We start from the raw sequence: 12,064 nt of genomic DNA, 5'->3' as shown, positions 1-12,064 counted from the left end.
ATTTGGTATATAGCACTGTATTTGCTCATCTTAGTCAAAACTCTAACAAATATCAAGGCTCTTTTGATGAAAATGATGAACAAAATCAGAAATTATTAAATGAAAATGGCTATATAGCCATGGAAGAATATAAACAAAAATCAAGTTACCCTCACAAAAGATTTTTTCCCCACAAGACTTAGGAATAGTAATTTCTTAATCATTCAGTTGTCTTGGACAGATCTCAGAATGTAGATTCCTATGTGTGCCCCCCTCTCCACCTTTTCTATTGATATATAATCTGTCTCCTCATGGCAGAGCATTTTGAACTCATATTAGTCTTATTTCCCATAACCACACTAACTCAACTCTAACATAATGATATAATTTCAGTTCTATGTGAAAATGAAAAGCAAAAACCAACTAACTTATAAAGCATGGACTGGTTTCTGCCTTTCCTTATAACTAACTTTAGTGTTTAGTGAAATACCTGAATTATGGGTAGTATAAATAAAGTTTCTTGTGATTATTAATCACAAGTTTATTTAAAGTTTACAAAGTTCTTTAAAGTTTACAAAATGATATATTCATAGAAAATTTATGAGATTAGTACTTCAAGTTTTGTTATTATCTTTTTATAGTGAGAGTAAGAGTGGAATTAAACATAAAGAAGGAATATGACTTGTCCTAAATTACATGTGCTTTTTTTCCCCTGAGGCAGAGTTAAGTGACTTGCCAGGGTCACACACTTAGAAAGTGTTAAATGTCTGAGACCGGATTTGAACTCAGATTCTCCTAACTTCAGGGCTGGTTCCAGCCCTATCACATGTACTTTGAACAAAGATATAAGGCTCACTTGAATATTGCATATTTTCAGATCCAGGATTGTTTATATTGTATCAAATTGCCTTTCAAAACATTGTTGCATCTATACATGTATATTTTCTCTATATAAATTAAATTTATATTCTTCACTACCACCATAATTCACTTTTTTAAGGATTTTTTTTCCCATAATTGATAATATACTGCTAGGAACAAAACAAATGTTCATTTCCCATGCAAACTTGATGACAGAGGTGAGGGGCTATGTTATACCAAATATAGAGCTAATACAAAATTATATAACAGGGTCAAATAAAGATCAAAATTTTTTGTTTGTTTGTTTATATCTACATATAATTCCAGCATTTTGAATAAGGATTTCAGTTTTTTTTTTTTTTTTGTTTTGTTTTTTAAACAATCAACAAATAGAGCAAGACCAATTTAACTTACCTGACCTGTCAGTTCAAGCTAAATCTTTGGTATTTGAGTCAGGGGCTATGTTAAAAAGAAATGAATTATTCTTCTTGATCTCAGAGAGATAAATCCCAGTTGTAAATCACTGATGCAATTTCAAGCTTAATATAAGGAGAGAAAGAGAAAGCCTTCCTAATATGATAAAGTAGAATGGGTTTCCAGGTGATAGTAGGTTTCCCTTCTTTAAAAAGGCTAAATAACTATTTGACCACAAAGTCCTGGAGGAATACAGAGAGAAGACAACAGTTACCTTTACACAAGGTCTTTTTTTAGCAAGACTTAAGAATATCACTTCTTTGATCTCCTAGTTATCTTGGACATGTCTCAGAATTAGAGCCCTTTCCCCCTTTTCTACTGATATATAATATGTCTCAATTTAACTTCTACAAATTGGTTCTTTCACTCTATATTGGGGCCATCTTGAATCTGTTATGTCATAGTTTGAATCATTTGAAAAAAACTACAAAGTTCCAGTTAATCTTCACTATTCCACATCTCAATTCTTCCCTGAAACATCTTACATCCCATTTCATCAGTGGCATAGATAACGAAATCTTATAGAAAATGGTCCTTATCTATAAACCAAAATAATACTTTAAATTTTAAAAAGGACCATATCCTTAATATATACATATGTCAGACTATCATACATGCATATATATATATATGCATATATATGCATACATGCATATACCTCCTTTCCATCTTCTTAGGATAACAGTGCTTATCATGATTTATATTCATTATATATTAATTAGTTTAATATATTTTATATAAGATATAATTATTATAAATATTAAATATTAATTATATAAATAATTAAGGAAATAATCAAATTAAAAACTAAGAGAAGAAAAAAAAGCAGTTTTTGGGGTTTTTTTTACACATGTGGCTTTCTTAATAACAACTGGATACTTAGTGTTGCCTTAGAAAATTTCTCCTTAATCTTCAAATGTGAAAAAAAAAAAGTAGGAAAAAATTTTCCAATAGATATCGTTATTAGTTAAGTGAACCCTAAATTTCCACAAATGGATTGGGTAGAATGATCAATGTTTAATTTAAGCTATCCTGATTCTAAGAGATGGACATTTCCAGCCTTGGTGATAAACATAAAATATCAAGTATTCAAGAATTTCTGAAGTAGCAGGATACAAAATAAATCCACATAAATCCTCAGCATTTTTATACATTACCAACACAATCCAACAGCAAGAGATACAAAAAGAAATTACATTCAAAATAACGGTCGATAATATAAAATATTTGGGAATATATCAACCAAAGGAAAGTTAGGAATTATATGAGCAAAACTACAAAACACTTGCCACAAAAATAAAGTCAGATTTAAATAATTGGAAAGACATTAAGTGCTCTTGGATAGGCCCAGCGAATATAATCAAGATGACAATACTCCCTAAACTAATCTATTTATTTAGTGCTTTACCAATGAAACTCCCAAGAAACTATTTTAATGACCTAGAAAAAATAACAACAGAATTCATATGGAACAACAAAAGGTCGAGAATTTCAAGGGAAGTAATGAAAAAAAAATTAAATGAAGGTGGTCTAGCTGTACCTGATCTAGAACTATATTATAAAGCAACAGTCACCAAAATCATTTGGTATTGGCTAAGAAATAGACTAGTTGATCAGTGGAATAGGTTAGCTTCACAGGGCAATATAGTGAATAAAAATAGCAATCTAGTGTTTGACAAACCCAAACATCCCAACTTTTGTGATAAGAATTCATTATTTGACAAAAACTGCTTGGAAAACTGGAAATTAGTATGTCAGAAACTAGACATGGACCCACATTTAACACCACATATTAAGATAAAATCAAAATAGGTCCAAGATTTAGGCATAAAGAATGAAATCATAAATAAATTGGAGGAACATGGGATAGTCTACCTCTCAGACTTGTGGAGGTGGAAGGAGTTTGTGTCCAAGGGAGAACTAGAGACCATTATTGATCACAAAATAGAACATTTTGATTACACCAAATTAAAAAGTTTCTGCACAAACAAAACTAGTGCAAACAAGATTAGAAGGGAAGTAACAAATTGGGAAAACATTTTTACAGTTAAAGGTTCTGATAAAGGCCTCATCTCCAAAATATACACAGAATTGACTTTAATTTATAAGAAATCAAGCCATTCTCCAATTGCTAAATGGTCAAAGGATATGAACAGACAATTTTCAGATGATGAAATTGAAACTATTTCCACTCATATGAAAGAGTGTTCCAAATCACTATTGATCAGAGAAATGCAAATTAAGATAACTCTGAGATATCATTACACACCTGTCAGATTGGCTAAGATGACAGGAACAAATAATGATGAATGTTGGAGGGGATGTGGGAAAACTGGGACATGAATACATAGTTTGTGGAATTGTGAAAGACTCCAACCATTCTGGAGAGCAATCTGGAATTATGACCAAAAAGGTATCAAAATGTGCATACCCTTTGACCCAGCAGTGTTACTCCTGGGCTTATATCCCAAGGAAATACTAAAGAACGGAAAGGGACCTGTATGTGCCAAAATGTTTGTGGCAGTCCTTTTCATAGTGGCTAGAAGCTGGAAGATGAATGGATGTCCATCAATTGGAGAATGGTTGGGTAAATTATGGTATATGAATATTATGGAATATTATTGTTCTGTAAGAAATGACCAACAGGAGGCATACAGAGAGGCTTGGAGAGACTTTCATCAACTGATGCTAAGTGAAACGAGCAGAACCAGAAGATCATTATGCACTTCAACAATGATACTGTATGAGGATGCATTCTGATGTTAGTGGATATCTTCAACATAGAGAAGAGCTAATCCAATTCCAATTGATCAATGATGGACAGAATCAGCTACATCCAGAAAAGGAACACTGGGAAATGAGTATAAACTGTGAACACTGTTTTGTTTTGTTTTGTTTTGTTTTGTTTTTCTTCCCAGATAATTTTTAGCTTCCGAATACAATTCTTCCTTTGCAACAACAATAAAATTCGGTTCTGCACATATATATTGTACATAGGATATACTATAAAATATTTAATATGTATGGGAATGTCTGCCATCTAAGGGAGGGGGTGGAGGGAAGGAGGGGAAAAATTTGGAACAGAAGGGAGTACAATGGATAATGTTGTAAAAAAAATTACCTATGAATATGTACTGTCAAAGAAAATGTTATAATTATAAAAATTAATTTTAAAAATAAAAAAAGAATTTCTGAAGTAAACATCCAGTAGAAACCTTAAACTCAGTGTATTCAAAAATGACCTCTTATCTTTCCTCCACACCCTGATTTGGAACTTCCCTATAAGTGTAAAGTATAATACCATCCTTCCAATCCCTAAGACTGCCTCACGATCTCTCATGCCCCATTTCCAATCACTTGCCAAGCACTATTGATTTCATCTTTGAAATATTTCTTGAACACTCTCTTCTCTCTAATATTATCATCACTGGTTCAGACCTTCATTGTCTCACTCCTGGACTGTTACTGTAGCTAGAGTATGTATCTATATCAATTGTTAACCACTAACTATCCCTGAAACACATAGGATACCCCATTTCCACAGTGGATCACCAAAAAGTCTTGGGTATTCACCAGGAAATCCACCTGATTATGACATAAGAAAGTTAATTCAAAAAGAAATAACATAAAATCATATATCCTGAACAATCTTAGGGTTTCTAAAATACAGTTCTGATAATGTCACCCTTTGCTACTAAATAAATGCTAGTAACTCCCTTTGCCTCCAGGATCAAATTCAAATTGCTCTCTTCAGCATTGAAAGCCCTTCCTAACTTAATCCTCTCTTTTCCAGTATTCTTACAGCCTACAAAATGCCAAGGCAATTGAGGTCCAGTGACTTGCCCAAGATCATATAAGTCTCAAATGTCTGAGGCCAAATTTAAACTTATGTTCTCTTGACTCTAGAACTGGTGCTCTAATCACTGCACCACTAAGTTTCCTGGCATCATGTTCTCTTAGAGACAATGATTTTGTTCTTCCTCTTATTTTTATTGTTCTTTCATTCTCAAGAGACCATATAACAAAATTCCTCTTACTGTAAGTATCCCTTGCTTCAAGTAGAACACAGGTGGTCACACCCTCCTTTCTTCAAGGAAGGCTGAGAACTCTTAGGGGAAGTGGGGAGCCAAACCAGACATTGTAAGCAGGTTCCCTCTGAATTGAAGGGTCTTATACCTTACCCAGAGTTCCCCCACTATCTGAGGCTCTCTACAGAGACCTTAAATTGTCTGTGGATATTTTATTTGTACAAGGACATAAACCACACAGGATTCTTCTGTAAGCATGTTGTATCCACAATATTGCTCCTCCCAGTTTTATTTTTATTAGAGTAAATGTGATCTCTTAAATCTTTCTTTCTTTTATTATTTTCGAGTTTCTCACTAACCAGCCCCTTCTTTACAATTACTCACAGATTATTAATTTTTAGTTTAGAGTACTCTAAATATAAACATACTATAGTCATTTCACAAAGTTAATTTAAACACATCTAAATATGTTTTCTAATTCAATGTAATATCTAATTATTATTATGTTACTTAATACAATTTAATAATTGTACAAATAATGGACAAACAACTAAAGGGACATTAACAAGTTCTTTAGAGGAAAGAAGAAGGAAGAGTCTAAAGATTTTGCCATAGAAGGATTCAAGGGTATTTATCCCATCACAAATAGCAGGAACTAATAAATCCTTGTTGACAACTTGAGAAATGAGAAGCAGATTGAAATATTTTGGCCAATACTTGATGGCCTGTCATATTGAAGAGGGATTAGACTTGTTCTGCTAGGCCCTAGAGGGAAGAATTAAGAGTTATTAGAAGAATTTAGAAGAATTAGAAGAATTCTCATTGGAAATAGTTAGTGTTGACTACATGCTATTCAATTTCACTTCCAGTAGGAATCTATGATTCTAATTACTAGGAACAATTACAGAAAGATGGATTAGCTTAGATGTAAGGAAAAACTTTGTAACTATTAAAACTTTCAAAAATGGATTGTCTGGTAGTAGCTTCTCATCTTTGGTGGTTTTTAATTAGAAGCAGTTGGCTAATTGTCAGGGATGAAGTTTTTCATGATTTATATAAGTGTAAGGTTAGTTGTTGATTTTTGCCTTATACAGAGTATCCCAACAATCTTAATTTGGAGTTTTAATCTGTTAAAGGTTTTAAAAGGAACCTTATCATTTTTTTCTGTATGGAGAGAATTTTAACCTATTAAAACTTTATGTAAAGACTTTGGGTACACCAGGTATGTGACTCACTCAATCAGAAAATATTTTAAGCTCTATTACATATAAACTTTAAATCCCAGATAAGTCCAGCAACAAAGAATGTTTGCTAGAAATACAGTTTGATTTCAATATATTTACCATATCCAGGTAATTAAGACAAATTACAAAATAGCTAGTAGACATATTTTGAGCACAACTGTATTATTTTCAAGGGCCAAGTTTATTCATTTTGGAGAAAAACATATATAATATAATTAATATGTATGCATTATTTATTTTGTCTGATAGGCATATACTTAACAATAGTTCCTATTTTATAACAATGTATCTTCTGCTTTCCTAAATTTGAGTTGACTCATGTGAGAATTATCATCTCTAGTTTACAGATTAGAAAACATCAAATGAAGTCACTTTGTGCTCATATTTATATTTATTTATATTATTCATATTTATATTCTCCTTTATAGTTCCCAATGTACTTTCTTCTACAATAGCCATCTGAACTTCAGGTAGTGAAAGTGTCATTTTACAGATGAGATAATCTGATGGCACAGCTGATAGAATACTGAGTATGGTGTCAAGAAGTGTTGACTTCAAATCCAATCTGACACTTATTAGCTATATGAGCCAGAACAAATTATTTAATCTCTGTGGCTTCAGTTTTCTCAACTGTAAAATGGCTATATTAATAGCTATTTGCCAGGATAGTTGTGAAGATTAAATGAATTAATATTTTTCAGGATTTTCACACAGTGTTTGGCAGATAATGGGCATCTAAAATATGCTCTTTTAACAGAAAAATATATCAGTATGGGACTGTCTCCTTTTTGGTGGAAATCAATACATGAGTCGTGGGTCAGAGTAAATGAAAGAAAGAAAAAGAGATCGGTTCCTGTCAGCATATTTGGGTTCCTTGGTCTGTTTAGGCTTCCAAATTAAGAGAGAAGATGGACATTGCCAACCCCTAGACTTTAGATGGTTGAAGGGAGAAGAAGACTATGGGAAGAAGCCAATAAGAGAGGAGCTAACAATATCTATCATATCACTATTCCCAGATTACTATATTAAAGATTTGTGGAATTTCCCCTTTGGAGGAGATTAGGGAGTATCTCTTGGTTGAGCTGAGTTACTTTACTGTCAATGAGAGAGAACTTTTACTTTGTATGGTCTATCTTTTCCTTTGTATGCATTCTCTAATTTTTGTTTTATTGGTTTAAACATTTTTTTGCTATTTTTTATATAGATATTCATCGTGGAATTGATATTTAGCTGGAATTAAAGAAATGAACATAAAGTTTTCTGTTCCCTCTTTAAGAATGGTAATAAGGACTTTTTATTTTTTTTTTACCAATTATAATTTAAACTTTATTTTTTTAAACATAGTAGAAATATGTTAAATCCAATATATTCATACATATTTATATAATTATTTTACATCACAGGAGAAAAAGTGAAGCAAAATAAAATGCAAGCAAACAATAACAAAAAGAGCAAAAATGCTATGTTATGAACCACACAATTCCCACAGTCCTCTCTCTCTCTCTCTCTTTCTCTCTCTCTCTCTCTGCGTAGGTGGCTTTCTTCATTACTGAAAAATGGAAACTGGTTTGAATCATCTCTTTGTTGAAGAGAGCCATGATTAGGACTTTATCTTTAATCTATAAACTACGTCCCCTACTAAAAATAGGAAGCAGGTAGGTATAATTCTAACCCTACAACTTATCTTTCTTAGGATAGTAAAGCATCCATCTTTTGGCCCCAACTTCTTGCTTCACCTCCTGAAAGGAATTAAAGCCTTCTTTTGAGAAAGTGAAGGTACATGAGATGCCTAATTTTGCCTTCATTCTATCTCTAATTCATACCATTTAGAAGCCAACCTTATCATGCTTCTTATCTCCCTGTCTCCTCAAAATCTAACACAAACTATAATATTGGGTAAATCATAATCTCTGGATGTTAGTTTTCTCATTAGAAACAGGTTGGAGTTGACTAGATGCTATTTAACTTCACTTCCGTATGAATCTATAATTCTAATTGCTATAATAAGTACTGAAAAGAGGATTGTGAATTTAGAAAACACTAAGTACTACATGTTCCAAAGTTTACTAAAATAAATATGAGTAGGAAGGGCCTGAGAAGGCCTGGAGAAGATATGACTTGCCATAGGTTTCAAAGAATCAACAGGATAAAGAAAAGCAGAGAGCATGGGAATCAGTGTCTTATGTGAATTTTGATTCCTTCTTCCTTGCTTCCTAAACTATTCCTCTAAACATAAAATTAAAAAAGAACTTTTGACAATTTGAAAGATTGTGAGAAGGAAGAATTTATATTATGCAAAGATCCTTATTTTTAAGTTTGAAAGAATAATAAATAATTTTGATTCCTACAAATTACAATTATCACACTTATTTATAAAACAACCTTTATTTTAAAATTACTTACATTAAAATCCAACTATAGGAACTATTATTCCTTTTTTCCTTCATGTTCTCATAAAATTTAAGATCACTTTCATATTATATGTTAAACACATATAATTGCAACCACAGATCATTTAAAAGAAGATATGTGCCTATTAAAATATCTGGAGTACTGAAGACTCACTTGATTGTCAGTTAAATAAAGATTTTCTTTCTTCACTATCAAATGATACTTTGTCCTTGTCCCATTCTGCTGGAGTACATTAGCTTTCTGCAGTGGTTTCTTATCAATATAGACAAAGCAGTCAACGTAATTGAATTTGAAAAGTACAAAAATTGTACTGACTTACCAAAATGTGTGTTGTAGCTTTTTAAAAGAATAAACAAAATAGAAGGAATTGGCTTTATTGCATCTTCTTTTCCACTTATGATCTTGAGCTATAAAAGGTGCAATGTAATTAAAAATAGAAGTCAATAAATCTGAGCCTAAATACACATGACATAATAGCATGATAATGAATCTGAACTTGAAGATTCTCACAATTACCAACTCTGAATTTAATTTCTGCCAAGTCCTAAAAATGAAGCTCTACCCCAGAATTCAGTGTTTTTCTCTCTAGAAATAGAACTATATTTTGTCAGTCGTTTTCATTGTAAAACAATGGAATCAAAAAGAAGAAAGGGAAATGGTATTAAGCAAATAACATTTATCTTCATTTTGGCTAGCTCTTCTTTTGACTTTTTCTTTCCATTAGAAGTAGAATAAGAAACACATGAATTTAAATTCAGCTTCAAATAATTGCTAGTTATATGGCCTTGTATAAGCTATATAATCTCTGCCTGCCTCAGTTTCCTCAATGTGAAATTGGAATAATAGAACCAATTCCCTAGAGTTGAAGTGAGGAAGAAATGAAGGTATCTGTAAAGTGCATAGCACAGTGCTTGGCATTTATAAATGGTTGTACTCTTATTTGATGAAGGAAGTTGAATTCTGAATATGCAAGAAGGCATAGCTTGTTGAAGTTCTTTAAAGTACTAGACAATAAAAGCCAGTTTAAGCCAGAGTTGAGGATTTACTTGAACGTTTAGGTAGAGCAGTGATCAGACAGGCTTATAGAAAAATGGACTCTTCACAGTTCTCAAAGTCAGAACAGAAATTAGAAGGACAAAAATATAAAAGGATGACATAATTCAATTCCATTTAATTCAACTGGAAAGGTGTTCCTTAAAGCCCTTTTCAGACTTATTCTAGTCACATATGTAGATAAAAGATGCTGGGAGTACAAATAACTAATGGCTTTGGTCTTGTCCAAGCTTAGTTGTGTCTACAATACTTTTGTCTTTTTTTCTCCTTATCAAACTTCAGTGTGGGAGAAAGTAGGATCCTTAAGGGAAGAAAATGGGAATTTCATGCCCCAGAGTTATTTTGAAGTTACTTGATAAACAGTTTTTAATCTAATCTTCATGCTTTAAATCTGAGAGTAATATGAAATACTCATGGTGAGCTCAAGTGGGATTGTCCTTAGAGACCCTAAAACCAGGGACCACTAAGTTTAGTACAAAGAAATGATTAAGCCTGAAGGCTTTAGACAGCTAGGAGGCTGTTTGATCTAAAAGGCTTGGTGCCTGGGGCTTAGAATTTCCTGCTGGGGAAATAAAAGCCTTTTTAACCAAGACAGAAAACAAGAGAACTAGAGAGAAGGCTTTTTTGCTGGTCCTATAAAAGTTTCCTGTCTTTTCCTAAAATAAATAAATAAATAAATAAAACAAGGAGGGACCAATAAGAAGATGCTTGTGAGCTTTAAGTTAAAAGAATATGTCAAGTATTATTCATCCAATAAGAAAAAGTTAGCCAAGGATTTCAACTAAGGAAGAAGCTGAAGCTAAGAGAGAAGAGGTAGTGAAGGAGGACACAACTGAGCATCATTGGCCAAGCTGTGCCTATCTGAGTGATGTACAGTGAAAACTGAAGCCACGGGACTAAAATCAAGTAACAAGTATACACACAGCAGAGCAATATCCAGGAAACATCATCTATCAGAATAGCATTCAGAAGTAACTATAAGATCAATGGGGAATGAGACCCAGGGTCCATGGGAGCATCATAGTGTCATCGTCAGAAGAAGCTTGAGTTGATCTTCCACAGATGAGCTCTGACAAACATATTTATTTTGTATATAATCCTGCATGTTTGTGCCATGACCACAAATGATCCCTATATCTGTAAATCCTCTATTGAAACTTATGGTGACGGGGCAGATAGGTGGCACAGTGGATAGAACACCAGCCCTGAATTCAGGAGGACCCAAGTTCAAATCTGGTCTCAGACACTTAACACTTCCTAGCTGTGTGACCCTGGGCAAGTCATTTAACCCCAGCCTCAGAAAAAACAAAAAAGAAAAGAAACTTATGGTGATTCAGTAACCCATTGTTCCTATAAATCCTTGTTAATCAATACTGGGCAAGATATCATCTAGTTTGTACCTAAAAAACATCACTGATAGACAACTGGTGAGGAATTGGTTGGATTACTCAACGTTTTTGCTGATCTGTACCTATCCAAAATATCTTTATATTGTTATGAAAGTTATCAATAAAAAATTGGTTCAATCTTGAAACCTTTGCTAATCCCCTGTTAGGATTACAAGGTGAGAACTCAGGTTGTCTGGACAATTACAAGGTGAGAACTCAGGTTGACTTGACAGTTCTCTGGCTCAGACCTTTGGTTGGGGCCTTTAAAGGGAGTTTATACCTTAGGAATTCTAAGAGGAGCAAGTTCATTGGTGGAAGTATTTCCCCATGCCCCATTGAGTTCTCACATGCCTATTATCTGGGAGGATAAAAGAAGGGTCTGAGAGAATCGACTCTGGGATAGAGTTGTAACACCAGGCAGGCTGAAAGGAGACCAGTCTGATTTGGGGAAGGACAAGAGCTGGAGGAGATTCAAAGCTCCCAAGAAACCTGTGCACAGAGGAAAAGATTTTACAGATCTCCTCCCAGAGAAGGATTATAATTGAGCAGAGGACCGGACCCTCACAATTCAAGAACTTTGCAGTTTGCCACTGCAAACAAACAAAACAAACAAACAACAACAACA

This window comes from Sminthopsis crassicaudata, chromosome 2, assembly GCF_048593235.1.
Source record: "Sminthopsis crassicaudata isolate SCR6 chromosome 2, ASM4859323v1, whole genome shotgun sequence".
In the NCBI taxonomy this organism is placed as follows: Eukaryota; Metazoa; Chordata; class Mammalia; order Dasyuromorphia; family Dasyuridae; genus Sminthopsis; species Sminthopsis crassicaudata.
The sequence above is the reverse complement of the archived record's forward strand: the minus strand, read 5'-3'. Positions refer to the sequence as shown.